The sequence below is a fragment of the Nomascus leucogenys genome, chromosome 2 (assembly GCF_006542625.1).
Source record: "Nomascus leucogenys isolate Asia chromosome 2, Asia_NLE_v1, whole genome shotgun sequence".
Taxonomy (NCBI): domain Eukaryota; kingdom Metazoa; phylum Chordata; class Mammalia; order Primates; family Hylobatidae; genus Nomascus; species Nomascus leucogenys.
Genome location: NC_044382.1, coordinates 17277009 through 17301342, shown reverse-complemented (window position 1 = coordinate 17301342; position 24334 = coordinate 17277009). Strand labels below are relative to the sequence as shown.

General features: G+C 35.7%; 1 protein-coding gene across 3 annotated transcripts in view; it reads right to left on the bottom strand.

The window, feature by feature from the left end:
* The window catches only part of GABRB2 (gamma-aminobutyric acid type A receptor beta2 subunit), a 257751-nt gene that overhangs the window by 120288 nt on the left and 113129 nt on the right, over positions 1–24334 (bottom strand). The gene's annotated exons all lie outside the window — the stretch shown is intronic.

The window sequence follows — 24334 nt, the reverse complement described above, 5'->3', positions numbered from 1 at the left end:
TTCTGTCTTGAGTAATCTGATGTTTTCATGATCCCACCGACAGTATACTCCTATGGGATGGCATGGTTATTTAGAACACTTAGTACCTTTATTATTTTATCACAAATAAATAAATACATTCCTTCAATTTGTCTTTATATTTCTGTCATGATTTTTTACTAATCTTTCTATTGACCTTCTAGAAGCCAAAAAATATATACATTTAGAGGTTATATATATATATAAGAGTTATCAAGGTATGTTTTCTGATTAATGAGGCATCATAGGATCACGAAAGAACACAAGTTTTAAAACATTCCAAATGTAGGTATGAGTTCAATTTTTTAGTAAAAACTCCAACAGAGTCCTTGGCACATAGTAGACCCTTTAAAAATTTACATCTGCTGAGGGAAACTAAAAGTAGAAACTAATGTTGAATTTGATCAACTTTAGCTTACTCTAGTGTGAGGGGCACTATACTATGTGTCGGGAACAGAGAAGTCAGATATAGCTCCAGCTTGGGAGAAACGATCTATAGCTAGACATTTTTATTTAAAAGGTCTTGGACAAAATCTAAACCGTAACCCAGGTAGACTGAGCCTATGGAATTCCTGAGTCAGGTGTGGGAGTCTCACTCCTCAGGTGCAGAGTGGAAACGTGATTAACTTGAAGTAAGTCATTCTTGGCTCTTTAGTTTGATTTCTGTTTCATTAAGGTTTGTGCTCTGTTAATTCTGTAAGTCTCCTAGAGCTGATGTTTGTCCCAATTCCTTCATTTCTTTCCCCAAGTCCTGTTGGCTCTGCTGCATCGATTCCTTACCATCTCCACTGCCTCCCCTCTGAGTCTACATCCCCAATGCCTTACAACCATATCACTGCAGGAGCTTGGTCTCCTAGCCACTCTATTCACTGCTCCACTATGCATTATCCACAAAACCGTCAGATCTTTTAAAAACATAAATTAGATATTTTCACTCCTCTGCTTAACATTTTCAATGGTTCTTCCAAGATGAGCCAGAGTCCTGGCTATAGCCTGTTGTATCTGGAATACTCTGGTCCTTTCCTTCCTTCCCAGTATCATCTCATTCCATGTCCTCAATCAATATCTTTCGGCCTTCTTACTTGTTCGCTCTGCCTAGAACACGTGTCTCCCTGATCTTTACAGAGCCCTCGGTCCTGATCCTTCAGTTGAAAATGACCTTTTCTGAGAGTCCCTTTCCAAGCAGCCCACTCAAAGTGGCTGCCTTAACTAATGCTCCATCTTATCTTTCTGTTTATTTCCTTCAAGCAATCACCAAAACCTGAAATTATTTTGCTTATTTTTAGCTTATCTGTTTTTAGAGACAGTTTCTTGCTTTGTTGTCCAGGCTGGAATGCAGTGGCACAATCTCAGCTCACTGCAGCCTCAACCTCCTGGTCTCAAGCAATCCTCTCGCATCCTCCCAGAGTGCTGGGATTACAAGCATGAGCACCCATGCTTGTAAATTTTTTACTACTTAGCCATTGGGAAATATTACCCAAAAATGAATTGTATCATAAAATATTAACATAGAGCAAGAAAACATGCACCCAACCTTATTTAAGTTTTATAAGAATCTGTCTTCCAATAAAGTTTAAGCTGTTTAAGGGCACAGACTTTGTTCTATTTGCTGTTAAGGAACTCAATAAGTATATGATGGATGAATAAATAAATAAATTTATAAAGATGCCAGGAGTTGGTTTTGCTCATTGTATGTCTTTCTATTAATATTTGGAAGATTATTTTATTACATTATTTCTTTTTTTAACTTAAAATTAGAAGTGTCTTAGGTTGTAGAGGTTCTTTTTATATTTTAACAATAGATACATTTTAATTCATTTAATTAAGATTACATAAATAGTACCAGAGTTTATCTTATCAACTTGATTGTTTATGTTTTCAACGGGATTTACCAAATTCTTACATTCTATAAATTCTATTAAAAGTTACATTCGCATTTTATTGTTCACTCAAGGTTAAAAAATTATAACTTATTTTGGCTCTGTGACACTTGGCTAAATTTCTCACGGGTCCACTGATGTTTTTGTTTTTTAGTTGGTTTTACATGTACATTCTGAATTGCCAATAACATATAGAGATCTTTACTATAGAGAACAGACATTTTCAACAGAAATAAAATTAGGTAGATGATGGGCATATTAAACACTAATGCTATTTATGTAAAATGGCAGAAATAATCCTGTCTTGAGAAACTAGAGAAAATTAACCTCATCTGACAGAATGAATACAAAAGATATGAAAGTTACAAGGGCATATATACAATTAAAAAAAGAGAGAGAGCCAAGTATAGAAGGCTTGATTGTGTTAATGAGTGAAGTTTGCAATTGCTACTAGAGATTGTGGCTCATACTTTCTGCTGATACATGTTCATGGCAACTAGCATCCGTGAACTGGTGCTGGAAACACCAAGAAAAATATGTTGGATAATGCTACTGCAGGAGCAATGAGTTCTATTCATGTTTTAAAAATAAATTAGAAGAAAGTGTTTTCCTCACAAATGCATTCCTGTTTAGTCCAGCGTTTTACTGTTGTTTTAATGATATAATACACTTCATAAAGCTAAAAGACATTTATAGTGTCTTCTAGTCAATATTTACAAAGCATTTGTAAGTGTCTCCTATTGGATTAGAACAGAAACTTTGGAGCCAAAATAGTCCATTTGGAGTCCTGATCATATAGTCGATGATGAGTAACAGACAAGTCATTGTATTCTCTGACACTTAGTTGCCTCATCCTGAAAATTTCAGTGAAAACTTGCCACTCTACTTTGCTGTGATACAACAAAAGTAGGAATGTGTTTAACTCACAAAATGTTCTGCAACTTTTTTTGTAGTTATTACTACCTGCTAATGTGTAGATACTGTGATAACTCATTTTACTAGAAGTTATTTGGCAGTATGAGTACATGTTTATACACATAAAGACATGTAGAATACCCACACACTTACATTATAAGCAAGGCAGAGATATCAAGATGGATGTAAATAGCCTCCCAACACATAAATATGCAAAATAAATAATTACTCCCTACATATATATGGAATTCTATGAAACAAAATATAGATATACAACAAACTTGCATCTTTCCAGGTGTGTTATGAGATCAGGAGCCACATCTGTTCTGTCATACTTATATCTCAAGCCCTTTGATAAGTACCTGGCACATGCCACCAACCCCAAATAAAAAATATTAATTGTTATAATAATAAAACAAATGTAACAATAAATAAAACAAAGGGAGGGATCAATAAACATAAGCATCCCAAAACTAAGGATTTTGATGCAATTATCTATATTTAGTAAGTGCCTTATTTAACTCATGTAAAAACTCTCAAATATATTTGGAAGTTAAAATATAGAAGAAGCTGTCCTGGAATTAATCTATTCCAAAAAGCTCAGGAATAAACATCTAAATCTGTTGTTTGAGACTTTTTGATTTATAACAGAGCTGTTTCTACAGGAAGAAGTCAATACAATAAACACAGTTAATGAGCTTTTCATGAACATGTCTTTCTGAGTCATGACAAACATCCTTAATGGACCTTAAATAACTCAACACCACTACTAGGAGTCTTTGAAGTGAGGCTAGTACACCATTATGCAGGTATCCTGATTAATTTTTAAGACCATTGTGAAACAGCTCTGTCTTCAATCAAAGGAAAGAGTTAATGATGCCTCAAGAATGTGTCTTATTTATCCATAGTAAATCGTCTATAGTTAAAAGTGGAAATGTGCTTTCTGTGGGGTAAATTCTATTGTATGATGAAGACCACCCTTGGGAAATGGTAATATTCTGACTGGCCTAAGAGATGTTCGGGTAAATTTTTTACCACTTAGCCATTGGGAAATATTATCCAAAAATGAATTGTATCATAAAATATTAACATAGAGCAAGAAAACAAATACATAGCACAGCCTAAACAGTCACTCAAGCCACCTATAAAATCAAGAAATGCAACAAGTAAGCCAGGATTTTGTACCAAAGCCATACTAAATATTTTATAGTGTCACTACCTGAGATTTATTGATGCTAACATAGTATTCCAAGTTTGGGTTTTTTGTTTGTTTTTGGTTTTGGTTTTGAGATGGAGTTTTGCTCTTTTGCTGGAATAAAGTGGCGCTATCTCGGCTCACTGCGACCTCCACCCCCCAGGTTCAAGCGATTCTCCTGCCTCAGCCTCCCTACTAGCTGGGATTATAGGCAACTGCCACCACACCCAGCTAATTTTTGTATTTTTAGTAGAGACAGCGTTTCGCTATGTTGGCCAGCCTGGTCTCGAACTCCTGACCTCAGGTGATCCACTCGCCCTGGCCTCCCAAAGTGCTAGGATTACAGGTGTGATCCACCGCATCCAGCCCCAAGTTTGTTTTTGTTTTGTTTTGTTTTGTTTTGTTTTGAGACAGGTTCTCACTCTCATCCAGGCTGGAGTGCAGTGGCATGATCTCAGCTAACTGCAACCTCCACTCCCCAGGTTCAAGCAATCCTCCTACCTGAGCCTTCTAAGTAGCTGGAACTACAGGTATGCACCACCACACTTGGCTAACTTTTTAAATTTTTCGTAGAGACAAGGTCTCACTATATTGTCCAGGCAGGTCTTGAATTCCTGTGCTCAAGCAATCCTCTCATCTCGGCCTCCCTGAGTGTTGAGATTGCAGAGACGAGCCACCATGCCCAGCCAGCATTCCAAGTTTGGATATGACATCTGGCTCCAAGTTTGATAATGACCAAAGATAGCCATTAATCAATAACAAATGCCCTTGCCAGCCAATACGAAAACCTCAGAATCATAATCAAGGTGACATAACTTGGGCCTTTCAGTAGACTCCTTAAGAGGGGCTTCAGGACTAGAATATATGTTCAAACATGTGACTAAACATGTGAGAATCTTGTTAGGATTTTAACCAGAAATTATAAGAAAGTGACTTTGGATTTCTACCTTTTTGATTTCTTTATATAAGCAACCATCCAATTATTCCACGAGAAAAAAAAATTTTTTCAACATCTTTGTCTGTTTAAAAAAAAGTAGATGCCTTGGCTGAGGCAGGAGAATGGCGTGAACCCGGGAGGCAGAGCTTGCAGTGAGCCGAGATCGCGCCACTGCACTCCAGCCTGGGTGGCAGAGCAAGACTCCGTCTCAGAAAAAAAAAAAAAATTAGATGCCTTAACCTTAACTATATTCAAAACACATTGTTGTAATACACAGCATGCTTTTACTTTGCTCAAAATGTGCATTTACATAAAAGCACAATTTATTCTAATTACAAAGAGTAAAGAAATTCTCCAGCATTAGTGGGCATCAGTTACTAGAGAAAAATTAACATGTTAAAAAGGCTAATTATAAAAAATATATTGATATATATTTTTGCAAACTACAAAGCAAACTAATATAAAAACTTCAGCTAGTGGGGGAAAAGATCTAACTGCTGAATTTAAGCATTAGAGTATGAACTAAACTTCTGAAAATTCTAAAGAGCTCACCTGAGTCTTTTCCCCCAACGTTACTTTAAAAAATTCTTACTTTCAAATTCTCCAAGAAGACTTGATGTTATTCTGTGTCTCACAACCATTTTGGTTAGAAAATGGAATTAATATCTTACTTATATTTCCCTTATAATATGTTCTTATGTTTTGTAGAACAGGTAAAACATTGCTTGCAGGAGTTAGGTGACTTTCACTTTGGCACTCTCACTAATAACTAACATATTGATCGCTTACTATGTTCACGACACTATCTAGTGTCACTGACATATATCATCTCATTTAATGTGAGTTAAATCCTATTGTTATTCCCATTTTATACATGAGAAAATTGAGGCACAGAAAAGTAGAGTGATTTTCCCCAAGAGTCACACGGTGAGTGGTAGAGCTGGAATATGAATTTTGGATGTTTGACTCCAGAGACCACATTTTTAACTAGAATGTGGTAGCTAACTTCCTAGTTGACCTTGGTAAAGTCATTTAGCTTCTCTGGAGGATTGATCAATTTCTTATATACCAAATGAGCTTAGAAATTCTATAATCCCATGAAAATACATTACATGTTCTGTGACCTTGTATATTTTGTAATTTTGTTTTACCCACACATTCAAATGCTGTATTTCACAGCTGTTCATTCTGTTTTAGTCAGTTATGTAGATTAGCCCACCCCAGACAAGCAAATACAGGCCTTTCCCCAAGGAGTCCCACTTAATATTTTTCCCTGATTAAAGGTCTCCCTCAGCATTCCTCGCCATTCTTCCTCTAGATTTACCTCCACAGAGGCCTTCTGCTCAGATTAAAATCTCCAAGACTCATGCATAATTGTTTTTAAAAGCTCTTTAAAAGTCCTCATAGTCACATGCACTACTACGCTCAACTTTGTAATCACCAAAAAAAGTAAGATTGCTAGCAATCATGTTCCCATTTGATAAATCATGCATTTCAGATTAGAGCTATTTGTACTCTTCTGCAGCTGTTTGGCCTTCTGTGACTCTTTCATTTTCTGGAATCTTATCCTCTGCAAAGAAACTGTGACCATTAAAGGGCTACACAGGTTTCTGCCACAGATTCAGGCACTATTATGAAGACATTCCCTTAAATAGCATGCTGTGGAATCAAAGCAGCACTATGCAACAAAAATCTCATTTTTGTGAGCATATAAATACTACTCATTTGAAAATATTAATAGATATAGATATATCAGCCTCAGCCATTATTCTTCTGTTGTTAGTTCTTTGATGACCAACCTTTCTCATATTACATTCCTGGCGGTCTCATCTATCGGTACTTTGTTTATCTCAGAGGTAAGAATATGCTATCTTCTAAGTTATGCCTTAGAGGAAGTCTGCATCCCTGAAAAAGAGAAATCATTCTCTTTTTAAAATTGTAACCACTGAAATCTGGACTCCTATCTCCCACCATATACAAAAATTAACTCAAAATGGATTAAATAGTAAAATATAAGACCCAAAGCTATAAAAATCCCAGAAGTAAATGTAAGAAAAACTTTTCTTGACCCTCAATCTAGGCAAATAATTTATGACTAAGACTTCAAAAGCAAATGCAACATAAACAAAAATAGACAAACGGGACTTAATTAAACCAAAGGGCTTCTGCACAGCAAAAGAAATAATCAGCAATAGACAACCTATAGAATGGGAGAAAATGTTTGCAAACTAGGCATCTGACAATGACTAATATCCAGAATCTACAAGGAACTCAAACAATGGAACAAGAAAAAAATAACATCATTAAAAAGTGAGCAAAAGATATTAACAGACATTTCTGGCCAAGTGCTATGGCTCACACCTATAATCCCAGCACTTTGGGATGCTGAGGAGGGCAGATTGCTTGAGCCCATGAGTTCGAGACCAGCGGGGGAAGCATGGCAAAATCCTGTCTCTACAAAAAATACAAAAATTAGCTGGGCATAGTGACATATGCCTGTGGGCCCAGCTACTCGGAAGGCTGAGATGGGAGGATCACCTGAGCCTTGGAGGTCAAGGCTGCAGTGAGCCTTGGTTGAGACACTGCACTCTAGCCTGGGTGACAGAGCGAGACCCTGTGTCAAAAACAAACAAACAAACAAACAAACAAACTAATTAACTAACAAAAAAGATATTTCTCAAAACAAGCCATACAAGTGGTCCACAAACATATGAAAAAATGTTCAACATCACTAATCATCAGAGAAATGCATGTTAAAACCATAATAAGATATCATCTCACCCCAGTCAGAATGGCTATTATGAAAAAGTAAAAAATGGCAGATGTTGGCAAGGATATGGTAGAAAAGGGAACACTTATACACTGTTGGTGGGAATGAAAATTAGTATAACCTTTACGAAAAACAGTATGGATATTTGTCAAAGAACTAAAAATAGAGCTACCATCCAACCAAGCAATCCAACTACTGGGTATCTAACCAAAGGAAAATAAACCATTATGCCAAAAGGATAACTGCTCTTACACGTTTATCTCAGCACTATTCACAATAGCAAAGTCATGGAATCAACCTACGTGTCCATCAACAAATGACTGGATACGGAAAATGTGGTATATATACACTGTAGAATGCTATGCATTAATGAAAAAGAACGAAATCTTGTCTTTCCAGCAACACAGATGGGGCTGGAGGCCATTATCCTGAGTGAAATAACTCAGAAACAGAAAGGTAAATACGGAATGTTCCTCACTTGTAAGTGGGAGCTAAACAATGTGTACACATGTACCTACAAAGGAAAGCAACACACACTGGGGACTGCAAAAGGCAGGGAGATAGGAGGGCAGTGAGGGTTGAAAAATTACCTACAAAGTTCAGTGTTCACTATTTGGGGAATGGGTACCCCAGAAGCCCAAGCCTCACCATTATGCAATATATCCACATAACAAACCTGACCATGTAACCTCTGAATGCATGAAAATAAAAATAAATAAAAAATTAAAATGATCATGATAAGAAATATAGTTGAACCAGAGTCTCTTACAGACTAGAAAGCCACGCTCTGACTATTTCAAAAGTGATTAATTTTTTTCTCAATGTAAAACAAATGCCTCAATATGCCAGATACGTTTTATTGCATTCATTAAAATATCTCTCTAATATTTTATTTTGATTTGTGACACATCAGAGTCATACCATTTCAGAACAAGTTTATCAGTTTTATCCCAGTCTTTTAATTTTTTTAACAAATGAAAAAAAAAATGTGGCTTGAAGACGTTGATGTACAACTAGGCAGTGACAGACCAAGTGACAGCCTCAGCTGGGTCTCTTTTCACTTATTCCAAATATTATTTTTCACTCCTGCAAATATTATTTTAAAATGTGAACTACACATGTTGGGCGTCTTCCCTTCCTTTTCAGTTCCACAGTCTACCTTTAACCACCAAATTGTTTGTCCCTAAAGAGTAGACAGTTTGGACTTCCGAAACAGGCTCCCTGGGCTTCAGGGCAGATGTGGCCAATGGGGAGCAGAGCAGGAGTCTGGGGTTGGAGGAGAGGGAGACCAGGGAAATTGTCTCCCTCTGCAAAACGTGTGGCCAGGTTGCCCTGTCTTGCTTCTGTAACACCTGTGGCCAGGTTCCCTTGTCTGTTCCCTCCTTTTCCCCTTCAGAATTGGAAGGCTGCAGAGCTGGTGGCAACCTAGGGATTCTATCTCTGGGAGGGAGGGAGTGCTGCTCTTCTTTTTGTAAATAGTCTTTTCATTGCACTCTCCTCAAATTACCCCATTTTCAGTGTGCCATCTGCTGCCTGTCAGGTCTCTGACTGATAGAATACATTGTAGAAGTGTATTTAAAATCCGAGGTTCTTCTAGCTAGGCTGTCCATCAAAAAATTAGAACTCTTCCATTCCTGGGTCCTTTGTGTTGGGATTTTGGGGTTAAGGGAATGAAGGTTCCTACCACCTTAAATGAACTTCTCCCTTTCTATCATTTTGATGTCAGCTCACCATAACCCACCTAAGGAGCCTTCTCCCACCACCCAACTAAAGCAGCCCTTCTTCCCTCACCATTGGCCACTGCCTCATCCCCAGTTTTATTTTCTTCATGATATTTGTCACCATCTGAAACTATCCTATGTGTGTATTTGCTTAATTGCTATTTTTTAGGCCCTTTAGTGCATTCAGCTCTGTCTAGTGTTGGGTTTTCCAGAAGCAGACCCTGAAGGACATTTATTAAGGACCACCACCTGTGAAAGAAAGGAAGTTGTGGGGTTGAACAAAGAAGGCAAACTGTGCTGCATGATGCAAGCTCCATGGAGCCTCAGCAACCCAGCAGGAGAGATCTGGCAGGAGTGTTGCCATTACATCGACCCCCAGATAACTGAAATGGCCTTTATATCCTCTCTTTCCCACCACCACATGTTTACACACCTTCCTGAGACACGCAGCATCAGTGAACGGAGGAAAAAAATATGTGCAATTAATTTTTTTCTCTCTCTCATGGTAGGGCACTTGCTGAAAGTTCAGTGGGCAACATATTCTGTGGCTGACTCAATCTCTAATATGCCCCCACACATATTTTCACTGCAGTACCTGGTTGCAACTGCATGGAAAATATGTGTGAGAGCTTGTTAGAGGGTCCTTTGGTGTCGGCTTCAGGAGAACTCAACATCAGACAGACCCTTCAATCCACTATGGGGCCCAGATAGCAATTAAGCAAATACATCCACAGGATATTTTCAGATGGTGACAAATATCATGAAGAAAATAAAACGAGTAGGTGACCAATGGTCAGGGAGGAAAGGCTGCTTTAACTGGGTGGTGGAGAAGGCTTCTTAGGTGAGCTATGATGAGCTGAAATTTTCTGCAACATAGAATAAAATAAATATTTTCTTTTACACAAAATAGGTAATAAATATGTGGAAAAATGCTTAACAGCATTAGAAACCACAAATATGTATTTGAAATACAAATTAAGCCATGACAATTATTGCTTATCTAATCAGCAAAAATTAAAGGAATTATAATATCTGGTACTACAAATTCTGCAGGGAAATAGATCCTCTTGCACATACTGGCAGGAGGACTGTAAATTGGCACAAACTTTCTGGAGGGTAATTAGGCAATATTTATCAAAATCCACCAAATGTGCAAACATATGTTCCTAAAAATTTCACTCTAATAAATTAATGTGAATTTATGCAAAACTGTATGCCAGGATGTTAAACACAACTTTATTTATAGTTGGGCAAAAAATCTCAGAAACATTCTAGGTAAGTACTATATAGGTATATATGTATATATATAGCTAATATACAAGTAGATTTAAATGAATTTTGATTCATTCCATATACATACTCTATAGACTTATAGGTATATATAGCTAATATATAAGGATATTTAAATGAATTTTGATCCAGTCACATGATATAATAAAAAACACTTTAAGAAGAGTGAGGACATAGGAAAGTTTTATTAATAAGTGAAAGTTAAAAAAGCATATGGGAAATCAAGTTGTATAGCATGATTTCACATTTATTTAAAAAGGTTTATTAAGTGTACAAATGACTAAAATTATACTAAAATAAGCAGTGGAAATATAGTTGATTTTTGTTTTCTTACATTTTCTATAGTTTCACTGTTTCTATGGTGAATATGCATTTTTCCCTCTAAAAAATGTTATTAAGAGAATTTTCTCTAAGTTTGAACTAAGAGTATTCCTTGTCAATAACTTACTCTATTTGCATTAGCTTATGTTCTCTTCATGAGATATGGGATATGCATGGGATACCAACATTCCATGGGTTGTAAATGATCAGCATAACTATATCAAACGTAGGCGCTTCCATAAACTGCATGTGCCATTTAAATGTTGGTGGAAATATCATCATTTAATTACAGGTTTTCAAAGTAGAAAAGATGATAAAATGATGTCTATACAAATATCTTTCTAATGATTGAATTCCATCCATAAGATCTCTATAATTATTGTTCTAATGAATCTCTTCAGTGCTTTGGAACTCATTCTCTCTGAAAGGAAACTATTCCATCTTTGAAAACCTATGATTACCAGCAAGTTTTTCTATATTTAACAGTTTCAATTCAGTTCTTTAATTGTAAATTATTTATTCATGTACTTGCAGGTTGTTTTTGTGTGTGTGTGTCGGAGGGGTGTTTCTCTTTTGCTTAGTGATGCATTCTAGTTTTTGATATTTTGTTGTGATAAAAGTTATCAATCATTTACATTGTTATTTCTTAAACTGTTTTGTGTTGGGAAAAATCCCTCTTCATCCTGAGAGAAGATAAGGATTTTGAGATAGGCATACCTCCTTTTATTGTGCTTTGCTTTACTGCACCTTGCAGACATTGTGTTCTTTACAAATTGAAGTTTTGTGGTAACCGTGTGTCAAGCAAGTCTATTCCAATTTTCTTCCAAATCATGTGCTCACTTCCTGTCTCTGTGTCAAATTTTGGTAATTCTCACAATATTTCAAACTTTTCAGTTTTTATTATGTGTGTCACTATTGTAATTGTTCTGGGGAGGCACGAAGCATGTCCATATAAGACAGTGAACTTAATAGAATGTTTGTTTTACGACCAGCCACACCCATCTCTCTCTCTCCTCAGGCCTTCCTATTCCCTGAGACACAACAGTATTGAAATTAGTTCAGTTAATAATTCTACAATGGCCTCTAGGTGTCCTAGTGAAAGAAAGGTTTCCATGTGTCTCACTTTAAAGTAAAAGCTACAAATGATTACTTTTAGTAAGAAAGGCATATGATAGCCAAAACAGGCTGAAAATTAGGCCTCTTTTGCCACATAGCCATGTTATGAATGTAAAACAAAAGTTCCTGAAGGAAATTTAAAGTTCTATGCCAGTGAACACATGAATAATAAGAAAGCAAAACAACATCATCGCTGATGTGGAGAAAGTTTTAGTGCTCTAGATGGAAGATCAAATCATCCACAACATTCCCTTAAGCTGAAGTCTAATCCAGAGAAAAGCTCTAAATCCCTTTAATTCCATGAAGGCTATGAGAGGTGAGGAAGCTGCAGAACGCAAGTTGGAAGCTAGCAGAGGTTGGTTCATCAAGTTTAAGGAAGGAAGGCATCTCCATAACATAAAAGTGCAAGGTGAAGTTCAAGTGCTGATGGAGAAAAGCTGTAGAAAATTATCCAGAAGTTGTAGCTAAGGTCATCGATGAAGGTGGCTGCTCCACACAACAAAGTTTAAATGTAGACAAAACAGCCTTCCATTGGAAGAAGATGCTATCTAGGACTTTCATAGCTAGAGAGGTGAAGTCAATTTCTCGATTCAAAGCTTGAAAGGACAGGCTGACCTTCTTGTTAAGGGCTGGTGACTCTTATTAATGCAGGTGGTGACTTTAAGTTGAATGTAGGGCTCACTGACCATTCCCAAAATCATAAGGCCCTTAAAAGTTATGCTAAATCTGCTTTGCATGTGCTCTGTAAATGGAAAGACAAAGCCAGGATAATAGCACATCTGTTTACAGCACGATTTGCTAACAATTTTAAGCCTACCATTGAGACCTACTGCTCAGAAAACATAGGTTCCTTTCAAAATGTTACTCTTCATTGACAACGCACCTGGTCACCCAAGAGCTCTTATGGAGATATACAAGGAAATTAATATTTTTAGGCCTGCTACCATGACATCCATTCTGCTGTCTATGGATCAAGGAGTAATTTTGACTTCTAAGTCTCATTATTTAAGAAATACATTTCATAAGGTTATTGCTGTCATGTATAGTGATTCCTTTGATGGATCTGGGCAAAGTAAATTGAAAACCTGGAAAGAATTCACCATTCTTGATGCCATTAAGACCAATAATGATTCATGGGAGGAGTTCAAAATACCAACATTAATAAGAGTTTAGAATAAGTTGATTCTACTCTCACTGATGACTTTAAGGAGTTTATGACTACAGTTGAGGAAATCACTACAGATATAGTAGAAATAGTAAGAGAGCTAGAATTAGAAGTGGATCTTGAAGATATGACTGAATTTATGCAACCTCATGATGAAACTTTAATGATTGAGAATTTTTTTCTTATGGATGGACAAAGAAAGTGACTTCTTGAGATAAAACCTATTCCAGGTGAAAATGCTATGAATATCATTGAAATAACAATGAAGAACTTATAATATTACATGAGCTTAGTTGATAAAACAGCAGCATGGTTTGAAGGATCGACTCCAATTTTGAAAATGCTATCAAGCAGCAAAGCATGCCACAGAGAAATCTTTTGTGAAATGAAGACTCAATAAATATGACAAACTTCATTGTTGTTTTATTTTAATAAATTGTTTCAGACACCCCAAATCAGCAATCACCACCCTGATCATTCAGCAGCCATAAACATCAAGGCAAGGCTCCCCATCTCCAAAAAGATTATGACTCACTGAAGTCTCAGATGATCATTAGTACATTTTTTAGCAATGAAGTATTTTAAATAAGGAATGTACATTATTTTTATCAAATATAATGTTACTGCACACAATACACTACAGTATAGTGTAAGCATAACTTTTTGTGCATTGGGAATTAAAAAGTTGTGATTCACTTTATTATATTTGCTTTATTGCAGTGGTCTAGGAAAAAAAAACTGCAATATCTCTGAGGTATGCCTCATATTTCTATCTGTCTTACGGTCTCAATATTTATAGTTAATTATTAAATCTATCAGAAGTTAATATTGACACATGGTGTGCATGAGGACATAGCTTACATTTTTCATAGAAATAGTGGGGTACCATCTTTCTCCTAGCAAATTGTCTTTTTGTTTTTTCAAATATAATATGTGATGAGGATGTGAATAAACTGACTTTCTCATAATTGCTTGTAGAATATAAATTGGCTCAATCTTTATAAAGGGTAACTTGGATATCAAGGATCTCTCACATGTTAACCCAGTAGTATTACTTACAGGATTTTATCCAATGGAAGCAATTAGAAAAGATAAAGAAGCGTACACAAGGATCTGCATCACTACATGACTCATAACAGTGAGGAGTGGGATCACAGTGTTTGGTAAAGGAACGTAAGTTTGTCATGCCCACAGGCACCGAGGACAAGAATAGGATTATAGAAATCAAGCAGTGCTAGACTTGGGTCTTGATTTTACCTCTTGCTATGTAGAGGAGCTGCTAATATGCAAAAGGTCCTTTTGAACTTTGGACAAAAATTTATTCAGAACTGAGTGGAAGCAGAACCCTGAGACTCTCCCCAAAAAGCAATAAGCATAATTTTCTTCTAACTTGTGGAAATCATTTCATTCCTTCAGAAGCTTTTAATTAGTTAGAGGAGTTCTAAAGGGTCGACTGGGGGAGGGTGGTACATGCAAATCAGGGCAACCAAAACTGAAACTGAGAGAATCTTTTATAATTGAAGACAGATTAAAACAAAAATCATCTAGAAGACAAATCAGGAAAAAAAATGTACTTGACTGAAAATTCCCTCTCAAAACACACATCTGTAATGCAGGGTTGTTTAAAAACACAAGATGAAATGAAGCAAAACATCCCCTTGTACCCAAATGATGGCATATTTAGTAAGAAACTCAGTTGACTAAATAAAGAATTAAAGCAGAATGAAATGAATCATAATAAAAAGAAACTGGGGCTCATTTTAAAGAAGGATCTCAAAGAAACAAAAAGACTCAGAAGAAAAGGGTATAAATACTAATGTTGGAAATTACACACAATTTACAATAAAAAGCACTAACAATATTATAGCACATTGGCAAAAAGGCAAGGATGAAAGCGATCATATTTGATCCCTGGATGAAAAAAAGAAAATTGACAACAGGAGCTATTAGAAAAGAAGATGTGTATGACACCATTGTCATATGAACAATTTCATTTCATACAAGTTGGAAGATGGGAACAGGGTTGAAAGAATGAGAGAATAGTCAACCAAGATAAAGAACAGCTGTGTTGTGACTATTTCCCAATAATTCCCCATCCTGGTCTCTAACTTTTTCCTATCTCTGTCGTCTGTTTCTCTTTCTCTTAAAAAATAAAGAGCAAAAAATATGGCAAAGGGCTTCATAATTCAGTGAAATGATACTGGATATTAAAATCTGAAAATTAATTGTTTAACTAATAGCTGAATGAACTCTGTTTGTCTAACTGGAGGAGAAGACTACTAGATGTAATAACAGTCTCCATTTATATAGAGGGCTTTAGGGAGTGATGATCAGCTGTTCACATTTTCTGCAACAGACCAAACAGGAAGCTTTGATCATAAATTATAACATAAATGACTTGGAGGATTTAGGTTAAATAGAAAGATTACTTGGCGGATAGTGAGGGCTGTAAAATAATGAAATAACTCTACTGAGTAGATGGTAGATTTTCCTTCTGGAGATGATGGGTAAAGAACAGGTTCACCTGTCAAGGTGATGGAGGCAGGGCCTACCAATGACTCCTAATGGTCTCAGTGGGGTTCTGTACATTCAGGTTCACCAAAGCAGCCTCTATCTTTAATTCCTAGGAACTGAAGCAAATGCCTAAATCCTTTGCAGCCTCAGCACAACTTTGTTAATTTGGCTTGTAATGAATTTTAGCTTAAAAAAACAGACAAAAACTTTAGGGATTGCTAAATGTAATTACATAACTAAAGAGTGCTAATACAGCCTAGAAATACTAAAGTATCTCAAAGCATGTTTAATGACAACAAGGGCTAGGTAAAGATATATTTCTGTCAGGTAATTATTAACAAAATGGTTTAGGAGTATTCTCAGAGCACTGGGATGCAACATTATAAGTTGGTTACAATTTTCATGCCCAGTGCTCACAGTAGTTAAGGCATTTGTGGTGGTGTAACGATACAACATTGCTAATGAGTAATTATTTCTAGACCAATTATTTTTAAGTGATTAAGATGCATTGTACTGCTGTGACACAACTGATTTTACATTTACTTTCTCAATAGCCTCCTTGCCTTTCCCACTCCATCCCCTCTCCCCCTGCCCCATTCAAAAGCATATTAGACTCTGCTTTCCTGAGAGGAAAAAAAGATAGACTAATAATTACCAAATGCATGCCATCTCTTGAGAGAAATACAATGCAATAGGCTAGTGGCTCCTAAATCCTTTGTTTTGTTTTGTTTTTTTGTAGTTGCAACTTTGAGGTTTACAACAGAATTTGACAGGATACATATAGACAGTAAAATGGTTACTACAGTGAAGCAAATTAACATATCTGTCATCTCAGACAGTTACCTGTGTGTGTGTGTGTTTGTGTGTGTGTGAGTGAGACAAGAGCAGCTGAAATCCACTTGACAAAAATTACTAACACAATTTTATTTCTACAGTCTTCATGTAGAACATTAGCTTTCCAGACTGGTTCATCCTACATATTTGCTACTTTGTATCCTTTGACCTATATCTCCTCATTTCATCCCCTACACCCTGGGTAACCACTGTTTTATTCTCCACCATCAGGGAGTTAAGGCAAGTATAAGGATTTTGAATAGGATAATGTATAAATTTAAAATCTAAAATGTGCAAGTTTATTATAATGTCGTCAATAAATTTCAAAAAGTCATTAAACTACTGAGTTGTAATACACCTGAATGACAATAAATGAATTAATCAGTATTAATCTATTCATAGATAGCCTTCATTCAGCATGGTGCTTGCTAAACCCTGTAGAAGGCATTGTCTAAAATTGTTATGATGTGATCTTTGACCTTAAGGACCTCAAAATCAAAACTCAGATACAAGATAAACTAATCTAGGAAGCTATTGCCTCTGCAACCTTGGATACATTATTTAACCTACTTGAGACTCAATAATAACGAAAGCACAAAAACAATTAGGGCATCTACCTCTGAACATGGATATAAAGACTAAAACAATGCATAGAAACTGTTTGGCATGGAAAAAGCATTTCCACAAATTTTATCTATGAATGTAAAATAATTATATTTATTTTTATTTATGTTTATTATTATTACGCATCACATGGTAAGTACCAATAATGTATGTTATAAGACCTGAAATTGGCCAGGCACGGTGGCTCACTCCTGTAATCCCAGCACTTTGGGAGGCTGAGGCAGGCAGATCACCTGAGGTCAGGAGTTCAAAACCAGTCTGGCCAACATGGTGAAACCCCGTCTCTACTAAAAATACAAAAATTAGCTGGGCATGGTGATGCACCCCTGTAATCCCATCTACTTAGGAGGCTGAGGCAGGAGAATCGCTTGAACAAGAGGGCAGAGTTGCAGTGAGCTGAGATCGCACCACTGTACTCCAGCCTGGGCGATAGAGCAAGACTCCATCTCAAAAAAAAAAAAGAAAAAAATCCTGAAATAAGGAAAATGATTGGAAGCTGAGGCAGCCATTGCAGAGAAAATGAGCTAATGAGCTACAAGTTAGGTGATGAAAGATATACAAGATTTTGCTAGATACACTGTTTAGCCTGGAGGAATAGCCAGTCAGCATGGAGTAGTGTGAGCACATGACCAGAACCAGGACACATTGGTAAGATGAATAGATCAACTTGAATGGTAAGCAAATGTGTTGAGATTTACACCTAGTGAAGGATGGATGAAAGGGCTTTCATCCCAGCTTTAGCTTATTGTTACATATGGGAAAGAAGGCCCAGTGTTCATGCTCTTTAGATTTTTAAAAAGATAATTAGGAAGTCTAAATTTTAAAATGAAATGTCCTAATTTTAAAAGTACTGTGTTGGTCAAATAAAATATTTATATGAATTGGTCTGTCCTGAGGGCTAATGTTAAGCAACCCTTGATATAACAATAGTTGACTTTAAATTCCAGGCTTACTAGTTTGTAGTTTATCCATTGAAAACTTCAGAGCATTAATTATGACATAATACACACAGAATGCTAAAATTATAAGGGATTTAAGTCTAATCAAGGAGCCACAAACTCAGATACACAGAGGGCAGGCTTATGACCTCTGTGGTATGAGGAGCAGGTTCAACATAAGACAAAAGGGAATGGTGGGGAATGTGGTGAACTACAGAAAACACTCCATCTAGATAAGGTATCAATTTCCCAGCTTTAGCTTATTGTTACCTGTGGGAAAGATGGTCCAGTGTTCATGCTCTTTAGATTTTTAAAAAGATAATTAGGAAGTCTAAATTTTAAAATGAAATGTCCTAATTTTAAAAGGACTGTGTTGGTCAAATAAAATATTTATATGAATTGGTCTGTCCTGAGGGCTAATGTTAAGCAGCCCTTGATATAATCTGTAATTTGTAACGTGGTATAAAAGCCTCCGAGAAACTAAGTGATTCACCCTAATTGAAACAGAGAGTTAGTTAGAGGTAAGCAATGGCAACTCTATCCAACACCAAACTAAAACTCACTGAAGGTTAAGGATTTATTCCAGTCAGTATGGAACTGTATGAGTACATGGCCACAGCCAGGATATCTATGAGGTTTCAGAGGAACTTTCCTTTTACTAATACAGTACATTTCTTTGAATTTTAGATGATTTTTTCATCACAGTCTTAAACAATGTAGCAGATGAACACAGGACAGAAAAAAATGTTGTGAGTGTTAGCCCACTTTTCTTTGGTATCAGTTCAGTAGAGAGGAAAGAACATGCCTTGGGTAGCTACCCAGTCACTTAGACTTGGGGAAAAACACCAGAGTTTACCATTTTCTAGTCTTGTAACCCAAAGAGGTCAGTTAGCTTGCCTTTAAAATGGAAATAATGATGCATAGTGTATAGAGTTGCTATCAGGATAACACGGAATTGGATAGCTTGATAACATGCTATCATAACCACTTGAGTGACAGGGTCATGAAACTTGGTTTAAAAACATTGATTTAAGAAAGAAAGAGAAATATTGAGTTAAGGATCAAGAAAGGATGTTCTGATGTGAGTACTTATGTTTAAGCTCCCTGGGAAGTGTAATTTAAAGCTCAAACATGATAAAAGCCAATTAAATTACTATTAAACTACTCTGCCATTCACCTAATATAAGTAGGTGAAAATTTCATACTATGGTAAAGCAGAAGTAAGAATAGGTTATGCATGGTATTGTTAAGACAAATTGCTTTTATAATTCATTACAAGATAGAAGACTTGTGAGTTTAAGTCAATTTTCACAGTTCAGGAAAAAAAAGCAAGATTTGTAATAGAACAGGGAAGTTCTCCTGGATTTACAACTGTGTCTCCAAAAACATAGAATTACCATTTTGAAAAAGAGATGGGATAACATTTGGAACCAGGCTTGGAAATAAATCTGGACCTAGCATTTCCAGCTCTGTGACACTAGTATTTTATTAATTCCTCTAACTCTGTTTCCTTTTCTATAAAACTTAGATTAAAATGCCTGTTTTATTTCAGTGCCTGTGATAATTCAAACAAGAGGATATATACGAAGTGCTTAGAACAATCATTTGCAAATTATTGTTCAATATATGCTAACCACTCTTATCATCATTATTACAATCTATTTTAATACTCTGAGTGAGGTCAGGGGAAGCATGGTAGAATATTTTCTACCATGACAAGAAAGACAAGAAAGAATGAAGCAAGAAAAATATCATTGCAAAAGATAGCAATTAATGCTTTAGAGACATATATGCACGTATGATGATGTTTTATATTAAAAGTATACAACTTATAACAGGTCTAGAATAGCAAATTCCTTTTACATAACTGGCAGGAATGCTCTGCCAAACAGTAGCCTCCATAACAATAAGTAACATGTTAAATATACCTTTTGTTTCATCACAACAATTAGTATTCTACAAAAAGCAGGTAAAGCGCCCAAAAATATAGAGTAGTTTCTAGATTTCTCCTGCACAGTCTTTAAACTTATTTCTCTAAAACTGTTTTTTTCTTTAAAGAAGAGATGCAAACCACACAGACAGATATACCACTTACATCCTTAGATTCATTTGAAAATAAACATCTAAGATTAGTAACTTCCTAAGGTGGACATTAATCAATTTTCTTAATTTCGGATAACATGGTTTTATATTCAATGCATAATTACTGTAAGATTTAAGTAGATATTGAACTGGTAGCATTCATAAGACTAGTATTCATATAAAATGTTCAATAAAAGTTTTCAGAGTACTTTGAAGAACTAGGCCATGTACAACAATTTATATAGAGCACAGTTATATACAGAATAGTTATACAGAGAATAATACAATGTATAGGACAAATTACTGGACCACCGGGTGCATTTAATCAACAACTTACTTCAATTGGTTAGCACATTGCTTTAAAAATGTGAGCCCAAATGCCTTTCAGAAGAATGTGATTTCTCCAGTTTCTCTCAGTCTCCATCCTTTGCATCACACCAGATTCTCCTTACTTTGTAATATAACAAGCCCCAGTGGGTGTCTGAGTTTGCAACCCTGCTCACAAGATACTTGGTCTGCCTCATAGCAGGTATCAGCAGTCCAAGGGCAGAATCCTACAAGGTTTTGAAGGAATTAGTCAGATTCTTGCTTTTTATCATATCAACATATAAGAGTGTTTTGGAATTCGGCTAGCACAATTTATACTGTGAGCTCCCTCCATTTTTGAGGGAAATAAACCCATTTCCAAGTCAAATGGATAGATTTATGAGTTATCAGTGCAAAGGACAATCAAATTAGGTAAATAGCAGCATCTTTAAGAGATCTCAAAGAGATAGTAAGCAGGTACTCTAAAATTCTGGGAGTCATGCACATGCTCTCCAGAGTCTAATTTAGCAATATGTCAATGAAGTATAAAAAGGTGCATGCTTTTTAACTTTTATTGAAATAAAACAGTTTAAAACTTTTTATTGAAACATATGTCTGAAAAGGGCTCAATGTATACGCATATAACTAGATGAGTGTAGGGCCCAGAATTGAGTGACAGCACCCAGATGAAGATGAGTTATTATTTCCAGCACCTCAGAGTCCTCCCCATGGGCTCCCCAGAAACTGCTGTTCCCCGAGAGTCACCACACCGCTGACTGCCATAAACTCAGACTGGCTTTGCCTGTTTTTGTACTTCATATAAAAGGAATATTAATGTATGCTCCATTTTGTGTCTGGCTGTTTTTGTTTAATATAACCTTTGAGATTCATCTTGTACTTTATGGGGATGAGGAGATCATGTGTTTACATAGCAGAATCATATTACATTATGTGCCAAGGGCTTTGACGGTGTGCTCACAGGGATGCATACCAATATGTACGTTCTTCAATGTGAGCAATTTGGAGGGAAGATGCACAATAGATACCAAAAAAATTCATAGATATAAGCTGTAACAGGTATTCTGTGTTAAGAAGCACTCCAGAAAAAAATCCAATATTTCTTTATCTATAGATATATACATTGAGAAACATGTATATATCTATAGATAAACATCCAAGGTGTTAAACAAAATCACTTTTACTAATTTATACGGTAATTCCAGTAATTCTTTGACAGTAATTTCTTTGACCTCTGGCCATACGAAAACAGAATTATGGCCAGGTGTGATGGCTCACACCTGTAATCCCAGTACTTTGGGAGACTGAGGCGGGTAGAGTGCTTGAGCCCAGGAGTTTGAGACAAGCCTAGGCAACATGGCAAAACCCTGTCTCTACTAAAAATGCAAAAAAAAAAAAAAATTAGTCGGGTAGGGTGGTGCTTGCCTGTAGTCCCAACTACCCGAGAGACTTAGGTGGGAAGATCCCTTGGGCTGGGGAGGTTGAGGCTGCAGTGAGCTGTGATCCTGTCACTGCACTCCAGCCTGGGCAATTGAGTGATATCCTGCCTCCAAAAAATAAAAATAAAAAAAGAAAGAAAAATAAATATAAAACAATTATGCTTATTATTTTTTTGAATTACCCTCTTCTCATCAATTCTTGATTACTTACCAAATAAACATTCATTCAACTTTATTAAAATTGTCCCTAAAAATTCATTATTAATTTATTTACAGGTTCTTTCCTATTGGAAGAACCCTGCAGGATGATTCTCTGTTAATATTCAAATATTGAAAAATAATTTATAAAGTAATTATCTTCCTGTATGTTTCTATGAAAGTATCATTCATCTATTTGTCAATCCTTTACAAAAAGGAGTTAAACTTCTTAGAAAATGTTATAGATTTCCTTAAAACATGCTAAATCTCTGTCTTGATGCTTGATATTTATTTATCATGATGAAAATGTTACTGAAATATCTCATTATCTTTTCCTATGTATTCGAATTTTAGTGTAATATTTTCAAAGAAAAAGCACCAGGGAAGGATTTCTAAATATTAAAATAATGTATTGTGCATTTAGACAAAATGTGCACCCAAGTATCACTCTGATGTAAATCTCAGGGCTAAATTCAGCTCATGAACTGAGAAAATTTTAATATTATATGGTTTACATTTATTATTCTATCAACTGACACTTTGTAACCAACAGTTCAGCTCATGAACTGAGAAAATTTTAATATTATATGGTTTACATTTATTATTCTATCAACTGACACTTTGTAACCAACAGTTCAGCTCATGAACTGAGAAAATTTTAATATTATATGGTTTACATTTATTATTCTATCAACTGACACTTTGTAACCAACAGTTCAGAAAATTTTCATTACAATAATAAATGTTATTTATTTGTAGTCAAGACCTAAGAACTCAAAAATTCTAAATTGATTTCTAGGTTATCAAAAAGACAAGTAAATGCAAATTTGATCATGTACTCTCTGATTAAAATTATCAGTGACATCCCTTCCCCTAAAGATAAAGTCCAAGCTCTTAAAAATTACTAACAAAAGACTCTTCTTCGCTCTCTAAACTCTCATTTCTCATAGTTCCCCAGCTCATAGCCCATGTTCCGGCCTTTCTCAAATTCTTTTACTTACCTTTCTTCCTTTACTTTCATTCATCACATATGCTGTTCCCTCTACCTGGAATCCCCTTCCCTCTGCTCTTCTTCACACACTACTTTATCTGGGTAACCTAAGTCTTTAAGTTGTCCCTATGTCTCAGTGTACTTGTCACCCCCTCCCCATCACCCCATAAGCATACACCAAACAGATTACTTAGAAAATGTATTTATTTATTTTTTACACCTCCTCATCTGATGGGACCTACGTGCCCTAGGTAGCTAGGTATCCTGGAGGCAAATAAGCTATTATAACTATTTTACAAATGAGGCCACAGTGGCCAATGAAATCAGATGATTTTGCAGGAGGGAACTAGAAATCTGGATATCAGCCCACTATATCCAGAGTAGTGCAAAGTTCTCTCTGCATTGCGACTCTGGTTTGATGAACAAGCATGCCCCATTCCCCAACTGGGTCAGAAGTCAGGTTGTTATCATTATCACAATGCAGTGTTATATAGAGATGTCTGTGTTTCAAAAGCATTAAAATGTTCATACACATGGGTCTAGTTATTATTATAGAATTCTCTCTTCTTAAAAACAGCACTTTATTTCCCTTATGAAAATTATACAAGTTTTGAAAAATCTAGTCAATACTAAAAATTATAATCAAAAAATGGAAAATCAAAGAGAAGGTATCAATGACAGCACTAAAATAGTAAAAAGTTGGAACACACTTAAATATTACAAAGCAGATTTTTGGCCAAATACAGAATTACACACAAATATGGTAGATTATGTAGCCTTCAAGATAAAACTGCATAAAAAGGAATAAATATTAACCACATAATAAGTGAATAAAGCAAATTATTAAATAGACATATAATCACAATTTTCTGTGAAAATAAAAAACATTTATTCAAAGAATACGGAAGGAAATTCTGCCTAACCTGTTAGTGATGAGTATTTCTAAAGGTATAATTATAGGGTATTTTTTTCTAACATTTAACACTTTACAATTATTTACATTCCAAATTTTCTAGGATGAACATGTGTCATTTAGGTAACCAGAAAAGAAATTCTTACCGT